Source organism: Dipodomys spectabilis, unplaced genomic scaffold, assembly GCF_019054845.1.
Source record: "Dipodomys spectabilis isolate Male_0828 unplaced genomic scaffold, ASM1905484v1 ptg000106l, whole genome shotgun sequence".
Taxonomy (NCBI): Eukaryota; Metazoa; Chordata; class Mammalia; order Rodentia; family Heteromyidae; genus Dipodomys; species Dipodomys spectabilis.
In genome coordinates this window covers 1,469,707-1,489,191 of record NW_024870783.1, presented here as the reverse complement: position 1 = coordinate 1,489,191, position 19,485 = coordinate 1,469,707, and positions in this window count along the sequence as shown.

Here is a 19,485-nt window from a genome sequence, read left to right as displayed (position 1 = left end):
TCTCCTTCATAACTGAAGGCCAAATAAAAACCTTCCATAGCAAAGAAAAATTGAAACAATACATCTCCACCAAACCAGCCCTACAAAAGATTCTTAAAGATGTCCTACACATAGAAAACCAACAAGACTGCAATAAAGGTCAAGAAACTGCACCCAAACTGAGAATCCAAGAACCATAGGAAGAACCCAGTTTTTGCAGCCCCCAAGAAGGTAGATAACATGGCAGGAACTCCCAAATACCTCTCAGTCCTATCTCTTAATGTTAACGGACTGAACTCTCCAATTAAGCGACATAGACTGTCTAGTTGGATTAAAAAACAAGACCCTTCTATCTGCTGCCTGCAGGAGTCACATCTTGCCCGTAAAAACAAACACATTTTCAATGTTAAAGGCTGGAACAAAATCTACCAAGCAAACGGACCGCATAAACAGGCGGGAGTTGCAATCCTAATATCAGATAAAATAGACTTCAAATTAAAATTTGTGAAAAGAGATAAAGAAGGTCGCTACATACTAATTAAAGGATTTCTCCTTCAGGAGGATATTACAATTCTAAATATCTATTCGCCAAACAATGGAGCACCCAAATTTATCAAAGAAACACTACTTTCCCTCAAATCCCATATAGATCCAAAGACATTAATTGTTGGGGATTTTAACACAACACTCTCCCCACGAGATAGATCAACTCGGCAAAAACTCAACAGAGAAACCGAAGATTTAACAGCTGCATAGATCAACTAGACTTAACAGACATCTACCAAACATTTCACCCAGCAGCATCAGAATACACGTTTTTCTCAGCAGCACATGGAACGTTTTCTAAAATAGACCACATTTTAGGCCACAAAGCAAACTTGTCTAAATTCAGAAACATTGAAGTTATACCTTGCATCCTCTCTGACCACAATGGAATAAATTTAGAACTCAACACCAAAAGCCACCAAAGAAAGTCGGGTATCACATGGAGGCTGAACAACACACTGCTGAATCATGAGTGGGTCCTGGAAGAGATTAGAAAGGAAATTCAAATGTTCATGCTATTCAACAAAAATGAACACACAAAATACCAGCTCCTCTGGGACACAGCAAAGGCAGTACTCAGAGGCAAGTTTATAGCTCTGAGCTACATCAACAAATTGGAGAGATCCGAAACTAACAATTTAATGACACATCTAAACCTCCTTGAAAAAGAGCAGCAAGATAAACGCCAATCCAGTAGACGGAAAGAAATAATCAAAATTAAATCAGAATTAAATGAATTAGAATGCAAAAAAACTATAGAAAGAATCAACAAAACAAAGAGTGGTTCTTTGAAAAACTTAACAAAATTGACAGACCCTTAGCAAATCTTATCAGAAAAAGAAGAGAACACACCCAAATTAATAAACTCAGAGATGAGAATGGAAACATCACCACGGAAACAACCAAGATTCAGAACATTATAAGGGAATACTTCTCAAAACTTTATGCTAATAAGTTTGAGAACTTGACAGAAATGGACCTCTTCCTAGCAAATATTGACATGCCAAAACTAAACCAAGATGAGGTAAACTATCTTAACAGGCCCATATCAAGCATTGAAATAGAAACAGCAATAAGAGACCTCCCAGCTAAGAAAAGTCCAGGACCAGATGGTTTTACAGCGGAATTTTACAAGGCCTTCAAAGCAGAGCTCACACCAATTCTCCTCCAACTCTTCAATGAAATTGAAAGAGAAAGCTCACTACCGAACACATTCTATGAAGCCATCATAACCCTCATCCCAAAACCAGGCAGGGACTCATCAAAGAAAGAGAACTATAGACCCATTTCTTTGATGAACATCGATGCAAAACTTCTCAACAAAATTTTGGCCAACCGACTTCAACAATTCATCCAAAAAATCATACACCACGATCAAACAGGATTCATTTCAGGGATGCAAAGCTGGTTCAATATACGCAAATCAATTAATATTATTCATCACATCAACAGGAGCAAGAATAAGAACCACATGGTTATCTCAATAGACGCAGAAAAAGCATTCGACAAGATCCAACACCCCTTTATGATGAAGGTTTTGGAAAAATTAGGAATCCATGGAACATTCCTCAATACAATAAAGGCTGTATATGACAAACCTACAGCCAGCATTATACTCAATGGTGAAAATCTAAAGCCATTTCCTCTTAACTCAGGAACAAGACAAGGATGCCCACTCTCTCCACTTCTCTTCAATCTAGTATTAGAATGCCTAGCTACAGCAATAAGACAAGATGCAGACATAAAGGGGATCTAAATAGGGAAAGAAGAAATAAAACTCTCCCTCTTTGCTGATGACATGATCTTGTATTTAAAGAATCCCATAGACTCCACTCCCAAATTACTCAAGCTGATTCAAAACTTTGGCAAAGTAGCAGGTTATAAAATTAACCCCCAAAAATAAATGGCTTTTCTGTATGTCAACAATCAGAAAAGTGTGGCTGAAATTACGAAAGCAACTCCATTTGTAATAGCCCCACAAAAAATAAAATACCTAGGAATTAACTAAAGAAGTGAAGGATCTCTATGATGAAAACTTTAAAATCTTGAAAAAGGAAATCAACACAGAACTTAAAAAATGGCAAAACCACCCATGCTCCTGGATTGGAAAGATTAACATCGTGAAAATGGCAATACTTCCCAAGACTATCTACAAATTCAATGCAATACCTATCAAAATTCCACCCTCATTCTTCAAGGAAATAGAAGAGGCAATACAAAAATTCATATGGAACAATAAAAGACCCCGAATAGCAAAAACGCTCCTCAACGGAAAGAACACTGCTGGAGGAATATCAATACCAAATTTCAAACTCTACTATAAAGCCATAGTAATCAAAACAGCTTGGTATTGGCATAAGAACAGACCTCAGGACCAATGGAATAGAATTGAAAACCCAGAAATGAACCTACAGACCTATAGCCATCTAATCTTCGATAAGGGAGCTAAAACAATAGAATGGAAGACAGACAGCCTCTTCAGTAAATGGTGCTGGCAAAACTGGTTAACTACATGTAGAAAACTAAAGCTAGATCCTTATATATCACCCTGCACCAGAATCAACTCCAAATGGATCAAAGACCTTGAACTCAAACAGACACTCTGAAAACATTACAGGATGGAATAGGAGAAACCCTGGGTCTCCTTGGCCCAGGCCGAAATTTTCTGAATAGAGACCCGGAAACACAACAAATCAAAGAAAGGTTGGACACATGGGATTGTATAAGTTTGCAGAGCTTCTGCAGGGCAAATGACATAGCTAGCAAGATCAATAGAAAGCCCACGGACTGGGAGAAGATCTTTACTAGCCATACAACGGACAAGGGTCTCATATCTAAAATATACTTGGAACTCAAAAAATTAAACCCCCCAACAACAAATCCTCAAAGAAACAACTGCCCAATAAGTAAGTGGGCAAAAGACTTAAAGAGAAGCTTCTCTGAAGAAGAAAGAAGGATGGCCAATAGACACATGAAGAAATGTTCAACATCCCTAGCCATAAAAGAAATGCAAATCAAAACAACATTGAGATATCACCTCACTCCAGTTAGAACAGCAAAAATCAAGAACTCTAACAACAACAGATGCTGGAGGGGATGTGGACAGAAAGGAACCTTACTTCATTGTTGGTGGGAATGTAAACTTGTTCAACCACTTTGGAAAGCAGTATGGCAGTTCCTCAAAAGACTTCACATAGAACTCCCCTATGACCCAGCAATCCCACTTTTGGGCATTTACCCAAATGTTTACAAAAAAGACCACACTAAAGCTACCAGCACAACTATGTTTATTGCAGCATTATTTACCATAGCTAAGATATGGAACCAACCCAGATGCCCCTCAGTAGATGAATGGATCAAGAAAATGTGGTATATATACACAATGGAATTCTATGCCTCTATCAGAAAGAATGACATTGCCCCATTTGTTAGGAAATGGAAAGGCTTGGAAAAAATTATATTAAGTGAAGTAAGCCAGGCCCAAAGAAACATAGGTTCCATGGTTTCCCTTATTTGCAATATCTAGTATAGGTATGAGTCAAGCGGAAAAAGTCAGAGAATGTGATGTTAGGAAAACGAACCCTCAAATATGTATTTTAATGTTTTTGTTTCTTTCATGCATGTGTTTCTAATGCATTTATAAGATTATTTCTTGGTTGCTTTGTATGTCCCTCCCCCACAGTGTAACCCCTGCTTTCACTATATTTGATGTCAGTATAACATGTGGAGGAGATGGGGACAAACAAGTCGTTTAAGGATTCAGGTGTACCTGTTGCAACAATGAGAAGTACAAAATGTTATGTCAAAACCAGCTTTACAATGTCGAAGGGGGGGGAGGGGGGTATGATTGGGTGGGGGGGACGGGGGAGGCTGGGAAGGGAGGTGAAGGGTAAACAAAGGAGGAGGCTGCAATGCTTGGTAAGAAATGTATGCATTATCCTGACCATGTAATTGTAACCCCTCTGTACAGTATGTTCTCAAATAAAATAAAATTAAATTAAAAAAAAAAAAAAGAAATTTACTCATTAACTTGCTCATGTAATTGTAATCCCTCTGTACGGTATTTTCACAATAAAAATTATTAATAATGAATAGGAAAGGAAGACTTTACTTAGAAATGAACACAGAAGCTATATGATTTTTTATATGTAATAAAGTAGTTATTAACATATTAATAATAGAATTTTTAATTGTATAACTGGTCATTTTAAATTTTGTTGTGAGAAAACCCACTAGGGAACAGTGGATAGTCACCACCACATGGCCTTTCCTCACTCTTATCCTGAACATCATGAAGATCAGGATGCAATCTGTGTCCTTGGGGACAAGCAGTGACCTGCTCACTGCAGCGGACTCTGGGAACCCACTAGGGTCAGCACTGACACTGCAGCGTCTTCTCATCTCCCACAACTGAGCATGGTGTGTGCATATGTTCTCATGAGAGCTGCATGTCTGCAAAGTCCACCCTCCTTCCCTCACCTTGCTGACCTGTATGTAATGAGTTCCATATAAGAACCATGGTGGAAGTGTCAGCCTTGTAAAGTGATTACACTTTACAAACTAAAATATGGAATAGTCAGCAACCTGTACATTAGGAAACATGACACCCGCTCCCTGTAATTATAGTCCCAGTTGCCATGATTGTTATGAAAGCATGGCAGAATGCTCCCCAGCTTCAAACTCCTTTTTACATGGGGGCAGAGTCACCCATGTTTTTCCAGGGTTTCTAAAGTCAGGGATCAGTTTTGTTTTCTCTTTGTGGGGTTTCTTTTCCCACTAGTGACATTACACCTGGCAAGATTTTCATTTGAAGTTCTGGTTTTGTTTTGTTAGGTTAAATGTTTATCTCAACAGAATTATACAAGAGTCTCAGTAATTTTATATGCAAAATTATGCCATTTTATTTATATTACATTTAGATTAAAGCAAACAGAAGTTTTTCTTGATGTCTGCTGATTCCAGCTTAAGTAACTACCAGTGACCTGACTTCCTGAAAGTGATGACTCTGTCTCCTAGAGATGCAGACAAGGATAGAGAGTGGATCAGCAGGATGTCACATCTAACACTTGGCATTGAAAACAATAAAAAACAAACCTATAATTATGCATTACTTAGAGAACTTCCTTGAAGCAGTGTTAGTTACAATGAGCTAGATGAATCTATGCATTTTCTTTCCTTACATGTGAGTCAGAGGAGCAGGAGACCCAGGACCTGAGCAGATGCCTTCCTGACCATGCTGTATGCTGATTGGGAGGATTGATTTCTGCATAAGGTGTGAGCTGCCTTACAAGAAGTGCTCCACGTAGTGGGCTGTGCTATGGGCATGTGCAAATCATGGTCTGGGAGGTAGGAGCACAGATGCAAGGCTAATTGACTTTAGTATCTCAGCACAGACCTGTATTCTTCAAGGTGCCCTAGACTTGACCAGGGTAGCACAGCTATGCTTGCAGAAGATGTTTTTCCATGGAGTCCAGAGAACCAACTGAATTCATATCCTATAAATAGAGTGAATTGTAATTTAATTGTTGTTCATGACAGACATGCTTTACATACTAACTTTTTATCTAAGCCAATCTTTTCAGGGAAAAATAGATCCAGAAACGTATAATTCATCATTTTGATTAGATTTCCTATTTAAATTATTTCTATAAACTTTTTATTTTTTTTTATTATTTTTTGGGTGGGGCCGGTCGTGGGGCCTGAACTCTGGGCCTGAGCGCTATCCCTCAGCTCTTCAGCTCAAGGCTAAAGCTCTACCACTTGAGCCACAGTGCCACTTTCGGCTTTTTTCTTTTTGTTTATGTGGTGCTGAGGAATCGAACCCAGGGCCTCAGGCAGGCAAGGCAAGCACTCTACCACTGAGCCTACTTGCCAGCCCTCTGTAATTTTTTAATTTTTAACTATGAACACAATTATACCTTTGCCCAGAGATGTAACAATGTTTAAGACTGATGATAGCTAGCAAGCTAGATAGATTAAAAGATGATGATAGAAACCTAATCAGACTAAATTGAATAACAATGTAAACTAACAATATAGTTTGTGAGCTATAGTGTCTGCAATTTACAATTTACCCAGTGTGTATCTGCTATCAACTCCATATAATTAATTGCTGTCTTCCACTCCTGAATGTGCTTTCCCACCAACAAGCTCTAGGACAGTTAACATTAGATATTTGCTATGTTAGCCCAGAAGCCTCCTCTCTCCTGGCTTGGCATGCTTTTTCCCTAGGTAACACTAGGCTCAGGTCGTAAAGGCAGTAAATGATTAGCTTCAACCCACTTTCCCTGAGAAAGCGCTCCTTTGGAATAGATATAACCACAGAAGACAGCAAGATCTCCTAGACCTCATAGGTTATATGGTCACCTGAGAACACTTTTTTGGTAGCTTTTTACCTAAGCCAATCTTCCAGGAATAGACAGCTCCAGAGATATACAAGTAATTTTTTTTTTTACCAGATTCATTGACCCATTAGCTTGTTTTTTTTTAAACAAACTTTATTGTTTAGTGCTCATGAATAGAATTACCCAATTACCCAGAGATAGAATGAGACTTAAGACTGAAGATAGATGGAGAGATAGAGAGATAATTAAAGGGAAACCTAAAATATTTCAGTGAATGATGAAGACATATGTGAAAATACACTCTGTGAAATATATTGTTACGTTCTCAAAGTACAGTCTACGTATTGGGTAGACATAAGACATTTGTTGTCCTCCACTCCTGAATGAACTTTTCAATAACCAGGATTTAGAATAGTTAACATCAGACTGTGGGTCTCTGTATTCAGAAAGGACATAGATTCATGAACAGCTTTGTGATCATACCACATGCCTGAGGTAGAAGTCTCCTACACCTTTGGATGACATTGTTCCCGTTCAGAAACTGAGATATTCTCTATCCTATAAATTGAAGTCTATTCAGATTACTCTGCTCTATAAACATGTGCATTACTATGTTACCCATCTCTTTTACTTTCAAAATGAAGAAAACTTTAGTGATTGAACTAATGTCTGGCTTGTGACCCAGACACACATAACCCAAAAACCCTTCTTGAAAAAAATGACCTAAAGCAAAAAGATCTGGATATGTTGCAGCAGTAGAAGAGTACTTGTGAAGTCTTGAGTTCAATCCTTAATATCACTGAAAAAAACGAAAAAACAAAGACCAGCATCTTAAAACTAATGCCATACATTTTCATGTGCAAAATTAACTGGTGCTGACAGGGCCTCTTTGTGGCTGCCCTGCAGTACACTAGGATTATCCCCATATTATATCTGAGCTAAGGCTGAAGAACCATGAACACTCAGATCACAATGTTATGATGTCATTTATAAATGTGAAAATTTCCCAACCCAGTGACTACTCAAGCTGTAGAAGTGAATGCATCATTATGGTACTGGCAAGTATTAAGTATATTATTCTTTCTTTGAGGACAGTAACTTCACACATTTCCAATCTAATTGTCTGTTAATACAAATGTATTAGTATATGGACAGGCACTACTAACATTTCGATGTGCCTTTTCCGCAAAGTCTGTGTAAGAAGATTTTTCTCAGTGGACCCCTGTGTGTCTATGCTAATAGCTAGAAGACCCCAAATGTCAGTGACTTGGGGAAAGTGCTTAGATCACTGAAGGTGCTGCCTTTGGGAGGGTTAAAGGAGTAAGTCAGATCTCTTAAGAGTCAATTGCTATGATATGAAGACAACCAAATAATCAGCCTCTTCAACATGTGGCTTTCTAATAGCACACCATGTCCTGATACAGACATGACAGACCTCACCTGAGAACAGACAAATAAGGACACTGCACCTAGGACATTCTAACTCTAAAAGTGTGGATTAACCAAAACTGTTCTTTCTACAGTGCATAGGTACTTTGTTTTAACAACTGAAAATGAGCTAATGAAGGCATGTGTATGTGTGTGTGCATCTGCATATATATGCAGTTGCACATCTGTGTGTGTTTAACATGTCGGTTAAATACACATGTTCTTAAATGGGGCTAATAAAGAAGTAAGGAGAATCTCTTACCCTTGATACTCATCCTGTAAACACAGCTGACTTATTTTCTGCCAGACCTCATGCTGAAATGCAGGGCCTAGGCACTTTCCTTGCACTATGTGAACTCAGGACTAGTGCTCTACCACTTGAGTTAGAGTTCTACTTCCAGATGTTTTTGGTTAATTAGAAATATGAGTCTTCCTTTCCTGTCTGGGCTGGCTTCGTATCACAATCTTCAAATCTCAGTCTCCTGAGTAGCTGTAGTTACAGTTGTGAGCCACCAGTCCCTGGCTTGCACAAGGCTTCTTAGACCTAACAAGGAATACTTATCTTGCTGAATTGAATAGTCACATTCAGTAGATCTGAGATGGTTTATAATTTTGCCTTTGTCATGTGGTCTTCATGATGTTAATGATGTTGAATTTTGTACAAAGTGTGAAGAGAAAGAAATAATACTCATCTCTATTTGAGTTTGCTTTATATATTGTTTAGAAAGAATTTGGTTTGTTTGTGAAGAGATTCTTACATATTTCATGCAAATATTTCAATTTCCATTGACCTGTGACTTAATGAAACTTTCTTGCTTTGCTTGCAATATGCTGATGATACTTAGAATCAATGTGGAAATGTTCTTGGGTAATGAAATCCTGATCAAATCCTTGAGTTTTGGGTCATATGACCACAAAAGGTAGCCAGCTCTCAACTTCTATTTCCCTGAACCCTTCTCCCTCTCTGATTTCCCATGTGCTGTCTGGGATTGACTGCACATAGTGTGAATGGCCTAGGAAGAAATACTCAGGAAAGTGTGCTTTGTTCTGGGCACATGCAGATCAACAGATGCTGGGCAGGGCTGGGTACAGCTGAAGGGATGGCTCACTTCAATATTTCCACACTGGTGTATGCTGGTGTCTCAGGCTGCACCAGGGCACACAGTGTTTTGCAGGCAGAGTTCTCTTCCCGGACACCATTTTATTACAGTAGATATTTTGAAGATTATAGTTGAAATGCATGATACATAAGCATTAGCTAGGGTAACTTAACTCTTAACATGATACCATGAAGAACATAACCTTTATTTTCAAGGAGGCACACATAATATTCTTTGGGTTTGAACTACTGACTTTTAAATTCATTCTCATGTAATTCCTTTATTTTTATTTCTTATGTTTTGTTCTGAAACTGTGGCTTTAGCTTAGGGTTGGACTCAGTCTCTAATCTTTTTCACCCAAGTGTGGTGTTCTACCATGTAAGCCAGAGCTTCTTCTCATCAGATAATTATGATTGGGAAAAATATCTATTCTTATAAAGTGTTTATGTGTTTAGATATTCTTACTATTTTTAAGTGCAGTGATCATCATTTATTAGAAGAAGTTATATGATGAGAAGAACACTGCATAATTGTTCCAATATAACTCACCGGTCTGTCATCTTCTCTTCTCTGGGATGTCTTTTCTGTCCCATGTTAAATTGCCTACATAATATTCTAAGTCAGAATTTCCTATATTGTGCAAATCTGCCATTTGTGAGATTCCAGTTATTACCCTGAAAGTCTGACTAGTAACATCAGATTTGTTCAATTTAGCAAACATTTCCATAATTGATGCACATCCTATCTATTTACCATACATGCTTCACTTATTTTTGCTCGTTTTTGTTTTTTTTTTCCCTGTAGTGTACTAGGCACATTATCTTTACCCAGACACCAGCTTTGCTGTGGGCATCTCTAGGAGAGAAGTTCTGAATCTTTTGTAAAGCCAGTGAAGGCAGAAAAGCATTTAGAAAAGTCTTGCATATGGGTAAAATTTGGACATAGCTTTATCAACTCAAATGTCATATCTATCCCTTGACTTGGATGTCCTATCCCAGGTCATCAACATGGGAACAGGGACTGTGCGTGTGTTCAGTCTCCACACCTCCACACCCTGGAGCCTGGACACTCTGTATTTCTTACTGATGTGTGGCCAGAATATTACAATGGTACCTAATTAATGCCAAACTTTCATGACAACTGAATATAAAGTATCCAGCTAGAATCTGGTTGCACGAAGGATGTAAAGTTCTACATTATTTTTTAGCTGGGTTATCAGCCAATACTGGAATCTTGATATTGTAAGCATTATGCCCATGTTAGGTTCTCAGCTCCACCCAGACCTGAAGTCCTCCAAGCTCTGGATTTCTTGCCATATGGCTGGCAAAGGAGGAGGCAACAATGCAGGATAAGAAATGTACTCATTACCTTGCTATGTAACTGTAACCAGTCTGTACAGTATTTTCACAATACAAAACTTATTTTAAAAATCCCTGTGTTTTCTTATGCATTGAAACTTTTCTTACTTTTCCTCCTTTAGTTTTCACCTTTCCTCCTCTCCTTTCCTTGCTTTATTTATTTATTTATTTATTTATTGTTGGTCATGGGACTTAAACTCTGGTCCTAGGCACTGTCCCTCAGCTCTTAAGCCCAAGGCAAGCACTCTACCACTTAAACCACAGAGCCACTTCTGGTGGTTTATTGGAGATAAGAGTCTTGAGAACTTTCCTGCCTGTGCTGGCTTTGAACCACAATCCTCAGATCACAGCCTCCAGAGTAGCTAGGATTGCAGGCTTGAGTCACTAGCGCATAGAAGGAAAAGAAATCTTAACCCAATTAATGTATTTTCCCTTTTTATGTATTGTAATATTGTTTTGTATCTCATTTGCTTTATCAAGAAATTCTTCCAATTGTTGCTTTGTAAGATCATGAACAACTTGTAATGTTTTATACAATTTCCAGCTTCTGATAGTTTCCTGTAAAAGAATTAATGAAGTCTGTTAATTAAAAAATTATATTCCCACATTTGTAGAAACAACTTAGAATCAAATTTAAGTGAGTCCTAATACCTTCACTTAGGTGGACTATTTCTGACAGTTGGGGAAAAGTGATCATCGTTGACAGTCAGCTACAATACATCATTATGATCATTATGATTGTGTGTAGAAACTCAAATCCCTATTCCTTCTCTGCTTTCCTGCAGAGTTCTTGATTAGATCATTCTTTGATGAGATTTGGTGAACTGAATAGACTTCTATAATTCTTTTTTTTATTGTGAAAATACAATGCAGAGGGGTTACAATTACACAGGCAAGATAGTGAGTACATTTCTTATCAAGCACTGTTGCATCCTCCTTTGTTTCCTCATACCATCCCTTCCCCTCTCCACTCACCAACCCCATTCCCCCCACCAACCACCCTACCAAAGTTGTAAAGTTTGTTTTTCCACATAATGTCTTGTACATCTTATTGTTGTAATGGGTCCACCTGTAAACTAATGTAAAAATTTCTTTTTTCCCTTCCCTTCCACAAATTATATCAACATCAAATACAGTGCAAGCAGTGCTTATACAATGGGGGAGGTACATACAAAGGAACAAAGAAACCATCTTAGAAATGCATTGAAAAAAATCGCAAGAAAAAAAAATTTGAATCCTTGTCTTGGGGTTCATTTCAACTAACATCAATTTGTCTGACAGTTTCTGTTTGTCTCAGATATATACTAGTTATTGCAAATAAGGGAAACCATGGGACATGTGTTTCTTTGGGCCTGGCTTACTTCATTTAATATAATTTTATCCAAGTCTTTCTATTTCCTAACAAATGGGGAAATGTCATTCTTTCTGATGGAGGCATAGAATTCCACTGTGTATATATACTACAGTTTCTTGATCCATTCATCCCCTAAGGGGTATCTGGGTTGGTTCCATATCTTAGCTATGGTAAATAATGCTGCAATAAACATAGTTGTGCTGGTAGCTTTAGTATGGTCTTGTTTGTGATCATTTGGGTAAATGCCCCAAAGTGGGATTGCTGGTTCATAGGGGAGCTCTATGTGGAGACTTTCGAGGAACCTCCATATTACTTTCCAAAGTGGTTGATCAAGTTTACATTCCAACCAACAATGCAGTAAGGTTCCCTTCTGTCCGCATCCCCTCCAGCGTCTATTGTTATTAGAGTTCTTTATTATAGCCATTCTCACTGGGGTGAGGTGGTATCTCAATGTTGTTTTGATTTTCATTTCTTTTATGGGTAGGGAGGTTGAGCATTCATTTGTCCATTGGCCAGCCTTCTTTCCTCTTCAGAGAAGTTTTTTAGCCCACTTATTTGTTGGGCAGTTGTTTCTTTGAGGATTTGTTTTTGGGGGATTTATTTTTTGAGTTCCAGGTATATTTTAGATATGAGACCCTTCTCCATTGTATGGCTAGTGGGCTTTCTATTGATCTTGCTAGCTATATCCTTTGCCATACAGATGCTCTGTAATTTCATGCAATCCCATTTGTCCAACCTCTCTTTGATTTGTTGTGTTTCAGGGTCTCTATTAAGAAAATTTGGCCTGTCCCAAGGAGACCTAGGGTTTCTCCTATTCCATCCTGTCTTTTCAGAGTGTCTTCTTTGACTCCAAGTCTGATCCATTGGGAGTTGATTCTGGTGCACCCTGACACAAAAGGGTCTAGCTTTAGTTTTCTAGAAGAGATTAACCAATTTTACCAGAAGCATTTCCTGAAGACGCAATCTTTCTTCCATTTTATTGTTTTAGCTCCTTTATTGAAGATTAGAGTGCTATAGGTCTGTGGGTACATTTCTGGGTTTTCAATTCTAATCCATTGGTCCTGACGTCTGTTCTTGTGCCAGAACCAAGCTGTTTTGATTACTGTGGCTTGTAGTAGAGTTTGAAATTTGGTATTGATATTCTTCCAGCATTGTTCTTTCTGTTAAGGATCATTTTTGTTATTCAGGGTCTTCTATTGTTCCATATGAATTTTTGGCATGCCTCTTCTATTTCCTTGAAGAATGAGGTTGGAATATTGATAGGTATAACATTGAATTTGTTGATAGCCTTTGGAAGTATTGCCATTTTCATGATGTTGATCTTTCCAGTACAGGAGCATGGGATGTTTTGCCACTTTCTAAGTTCTGTTGTGATTTCCTTTTTCAGGTTTTTAAAATTTTCATCATAGAGGTCATTCACTTCTTTGGTTAAGTTAATTCATTGGTATTTTATTTTTTGTCGGGCTCTTACAAATGGAGTTTCTTTCCTGATTTCAGCCATGCTTATCTCATTGTTGGCATACAAAAATGCCATTGATTTTTGAGGATTAATTGTATATGCTGCTGCTTTGTCAAAGTTTTGAATCAGCTTGAGTAATTTGGGAGTGGAGTCTGTGGGATTCTTTAGATGCAAAATCATGTCATCTGCAAACAGGGAGAGTTGTATTTCATCTTTCCCTATTTGGATCCTTTTTATGTTTGCATCTTGTCTTATTGCTGTAGCTAGGCATTCTAATTCTAGATTGAAGAGAATTGGAGAGAGTGGACATCCTTGTCTCATTCAGAGTTAAGAGGAAATGGCTTTCGTTTTACACCATTAAGTATAATTCTGGCTGTAGGTTTTCCATATACAGCCTTTATTGTATTGAGGAATGTTCCATGGATTCCTAATTTTTCCAGAACCTTCATCATAAAAAGTTATTGGATCATGGGCTGAGAAGGTGGCTCAGTGGTAAGAGTGCTTGCCTTGCATGCATGAGGCCCTGGGTTCGATTCCTCAGCACCACATAAGCAGAAAAAAAACAGTGGTGCTATGGCTCAAGTGGTAGCATGCTAGCCTTGAGCTGAAGAGCTAAGGGACAGCGCCCAGGCCCAGAGTTCAGGCCCCAGGACCGAACCCCCCCCCCCCAAAAAAAAAATAGAAAAAGTTATTGGATCCTGTCAAATATTTTCTGCATCTATTTAGATAACTATGTAGTTCTTATCCTTGCTCTTGTTGATGTGATGAATTATGTTAATTGATTTTTGAATATAGAACCAGCTTTGCATCCCTGAAATGAATCCTGTTTGATCGTTGTGTATGATTTTTTTGGATGAATTGTTAAAATCGATTGGCCAAAATTTTGTTGAGAAGTTTTGCATCAATGTTCATCAAAGAAATGGGTCTGTAGTCCTCTTTCCTTGATGAGTCCCTGCCTGGTTTTGGGATGAGGGCTATGATGGCTTCATAGAATGAGTTTGTAGTGAACTTTCTCTTCTAATTTCATTGAAGAGTTGGAGGAGTATTAGTGTGAGCTCTGTTTGAAGACCTTGTAGAATTCCACTGTAAATCCATCTAGTCCTGGGCTTTTTTTAGATGGGAGGGCTCTTATTGCTGTTTCTATTTCAATGCTTGATATGGGCCTGTTAAGGTGGTTTAACTCATCTTGGTTTAGTTTTGACATGTGGATATTTGCTAGGAAAAGGTCCATTTCTTCCAAGTTCTCAAACTTCTTAGCATAAAGGTTTGAGAAGTATTCCCTTTAATGTTCTGAATCATGGTTGTTTCTGTGGTGATGTTTCCATTCTCATCCATGAGATTATTTATTTGGGTGTGTTCTCTTCTTTTTCTGATAAGATTTGCTAAGGGTCTGTCAATTTTGTTAATATTTTCAAAGGACCAACTCTTTCTTTTGTTGATTCTTTCTATGGTTTTTTTTTTGGATTCTAATTTTTTAAATTCTGATTTAATTTTATTTGTTTCCGTCTACTGGTTTTGGTTTTTTTTTAATTGCTTTTTATCAAGGAGGCTCAGATATCTCATTAAATTGTTGGTTTCAGATCTCTCTAATTTGTAATGTAGGAACTCAGAGCTATAAACTTGCCTCTGAGTACTGCCTTTGCTATGTCCCAGAAGAGCTCGTAATTTGTATGTTCATTTTTGTTGAATATCATGAAGATTTGAATTTCCTTTCTAATCTCTTCCATGACCCACTGATGATTCAGCAGTATGTTGTTCAGCCTCCATGTGTTACAGGACTTTCTTTCGTGGCTTTTGATGTTGAGTTCTACTTTTATTCCCTTGTGATCTGAGAGAATGCAAGGTATAATTTCAATGTTTCTGAATTTGGACAAGTTTTCTTTGTGACCTAAAATGTGGTCTATTTTGGAAAATGTTCCATGTGCTGCTGAGAAAAACGTGTGTTCTAATGCTGCTGGATGAAATATTTGGTAGATGTCTGTTAAATCTAGTTGATCTATGCAGTTTTTTAGCTCTCCAGTTTCTCTGTTCAATTTTTGCCGAGTTGATCTATCTAGTGGGGATAGTGATGTGTTAAAATCCCCAACAATTAATGTCTTTGGACCTATGTGAGATTTGAAGGAAAGTAGTGTTTCTTGGATAAATTTGGGTACTCTGTTGTTTGGTGAATTGATATTTAGAATTGTAATATCCTCCTGAAGGACAGATCCCCTAATTTGTATGTAGCTGCCTTCTTTATCTCTTCTCACTAATTTTAATCTGAAGTCTATTTTATCTGATATTAGGATTGCAACTCCCACCTGTTTATGGGGGCCATTTACTTGGTAGATTTTGTTCTAGTGTTTCACTTTCAAGTGTGTTTGTTTTTTATGGGCAAAGTGTGATTCTTGAATGCAGCAAATAGAAGGATCTTACTTTTTATTCCAACTAGAGAGTCTATGTCACTTAATTGGAGAGTTAAGTCTGTTAATGTTGAGAGATAAGACTGAGAGGTATTTGGGAGTTCCTTCCAAGTTATCCATCTTCTTTTTTTTTTTTTTTTGTCGGTCGTGGGGCTTGAACTCTGGGCCTGGGCGCTGTCCCTCAGCTCTTCAGCTCAAGGCGAGTGCTCTACCACTTGAGCTACAGCGCCACTTCTGGTTTTCTGGTGGTTTATTGGAGATAGGAGTCTCACGGTCTCTCCTGCCCGGGCTGGCTTTGAACCGCGATCCTCAGATCTCAGCCTCCTGAGTAGCTAGGATTACAGGCGTGAGCCACCAGCGCCCGGCTGTTATCCATCTTCTTTGGGGCTTTGGCATCTGGGTCCTTCCTATGTTACTTGGATTCTGTTTGGGTGAGGTTTCTTGTCCTTTATTGTGATCTTGTTGGTTTTCTATGTGTTGGACATCTTTGAGTATCTTTTGTAGGGCTGGTTTGGTGGAGATATATTGTTTCAATTTTTCTTTAATATGGAAGGTTTTTATTTGACCTTCAGTTATGAAGGAGAGTTTAGCTGGGTACAGTATTCTTGGTTGATAATTGTTTGTCTTTAGGGAATGGCGTATATCATTTCAGGCTCTTCTTGCTTTGTCTCTGCTGCGAAATCTAAGGTGAATCTAATTGGTTTCCCTTTATAGGTGATTAATATTTTTTCCTTGACAGCTTTAAGGATCTTTTCCTTGGTCTGAATTGATCCTGTGTGGATTATAACCTGACCTAGGGATGTCTTGTTCTAGTCTGGACTATTTGGGGTTCTAAAAGCTTCTTGTATCTGAATAGGCCTATCTTTTTGCATGTTTGGGAAGTTCTCTGCTAGGATACTGTTAAACAAATTTCCTAGACCATTAACTTCTGTCTCTAGGTGCTCCTCTACACCCATTATCCTCAGATTAGGCCTTCTGATGGTGTCTTTCAAATGTTGAATAGATCTGTCATATTTCTTGGATTTGTCTTGGATAGTTGCATGTTCTTTCTCTATAATATCTAGGCTGTCTTCAATCCCTGAGATTCGATCTTCTGCATAGTCTAACCTACTGTCAAGACTTATTACTTTGTTTTTTATTTCTTATCCTTCTAATTGGTCAGCTGTAATAGCTTCAAATTCTTTCTTGGAGCTTTGTTTTAGATCTTGTATGAACTTCTTTACTTCCTTAATTTGGTGTTCAATATTTATTCTCAAATCACTTAGTTGATTGGTTATGGTTTCTTGGACTCCCCTTCCTTCTGTCGGGCTCCATTCAGCATTCCCTTTGTAGTCCCCCTGAATTCTTTCAGCTGTTTATGGATTCCATGAATGCCTCTATTGATCTTTGTCTATTCTCATCCCACTCTCCCAATTCCTGTTTTACTCTTTGATTAGAATCCTCACGTTCACACAATTCCTGTAGTTCTCTTTGAGTGTTCTCAGCCTGCTCACACAATTCCTGTGTCTCTATTTGTCTGTTCCCAGCCTGCTCATGCAATTCCTGTATCAATCTTTGAATAGCTTCCTCACTCTCATGAGATTCCTGTATTTATATTTTGTTTGCCTCCTCTCTCTCCCTATCATGCTGACACTGAGTCCTTTCCAGGTTTTCGATCTTTTCATTCAACATGTTTACCAGAAGTGTTTGTAGAGCTCATTGGGAACTCTGCTCTGGATTTTTCATTAACTGTTCTGTCACCTGATTATCATGAGAGGAAGTTGAGATACCTGGACTTGCCATTTTTTCTTGTTTTTCCAGCTTGTTCTGCCCATTTGGCATGAAAGTAACATCAATTTTGTGCAAGAACACTATTTTAAGGCAAGCATCAACCAAAGTCCTGTAGTTGCACAGTCACAAGGCTGCAGATATAATATAGTTCAACAGATACAATCTGCTCAACATCAAATAACTATGGAATAATGGGATAAGAAAAGCAAGGAAGAATTTGGAAAACCAGAAATTATTAGGTTTAGGGAGAAATATGGGAAAAATAGGATTAGAGGGGTATGGAGAGGTAAAAGGAGAGTGAATTTAACCAAGTCCTAATCTCAAAGAGGGAATGGACAGAATGATATGAGAGAGATTAAAAAAGAAAAGAAAAAAAAAACAAGAAAAAATAGAAAAACAAAAATTCTTAAAAAATTATATAGAGATAAAGAAATAATACTGCTATTAAAGAATTTAAGCATAAGAGGTTGTAAAATGAGTAATAAATTTCTGGATTAAATGTGTACACAGTGGGGGATAAGGTCTAATAATCGATGACAGATATATCTGAGGAAGAACGAACAGAAATTAAGTCACGCAAAAATGAAAGAGAAAAAATTGAAAAGAATGAAAAAAAGAAAAAAATAAAGACAGAAAAAATAAGGCACCAAAAGGTCAATAGAGATAAATAAAAATAAAGCACAGACACACATATAAACCTAAAATAAAAATTATAAGAGGAAAAAAATTTAAAAAAAATTAAAAAGGTACAAAAAGAGTTCTTTGATTTTTTTTTTTGGGGGGGGGGGGTGATGGGAAGATTCTGTATCTCCCTTGTGTCTGTAACCAGTCTCTTGGTGGTGTCTCTGGTCTGCTTGTGGTGTTAGGTTTTCCTGTGGCTTGATTGGTTTCCTAAGTCAGTTTGAGGAGGCAGAAAAATGCTCTGCTTTTCCCAAGATTCTGTGATACTCCTCTCAGGCTAGTTCAGTTTGAGGGAGATCTACTTTGAGTATCACAAAAGAGGGAGATGGCTGTTTCCTCTAGTTTGGAGATTCTGTGATGAATCTAGGTTCTGCGTAGGGCTGAGGCCTTTCAGCAAACAGTAGCTTTTCCCTGAGGATCTAGCTCCAGAGACACTCACAGAGCCCAGCTTGGAGCCATTCTCAGGGCTTATGTTTACTGAATTTCAATTGATTGTCAAGGCTGCTGTAGGGAGGGTCATCCTCTGGCTCTGTTTACCCAGTGAAGAAAGCCACTCCTCTAGGGCAGGGCCTCCTTTGCCTGGGCTGGGTGACATTCCCCTGGATAGAGTTGAGCCTGGCAGGTCTGGACAGGTTTCTGTGATAGGCTAAATGGCTTTTGTTTTCTTCCAAGGCCTGAGTGGGAGCTAGCTGCTCAGCCAGGCCCTTGTCTGTATCAAAGATGGAGATCTCTGTGGTAGGGTTGGGGAGGGGCAGCCTTCCCTCCTCTGCTCCCTGAGAAGGAGTGAGGATATCAGAGTTCTACTCAAGCCGGAGTATTGGTTCCTAGGTCGTCTCTGGTCTGCTATCAACAGGATGAAGATACCTGATCCTTGTCAGTTCTTGCTGGTGTTGAGTAGAATCTACTCACCCGCTGCATCTGGCACCTTTGTCCCAGACTCTCTGTGTTGTAGGTATGGTCACTATGGATGCTACCACAGCTGCCACAGCCTGGCTACCTGACAGTACTCAGATCTGTCTTCTTGCCTGGATTTTCCCTCTCTGGCCAAACTCTCTATACTGTGA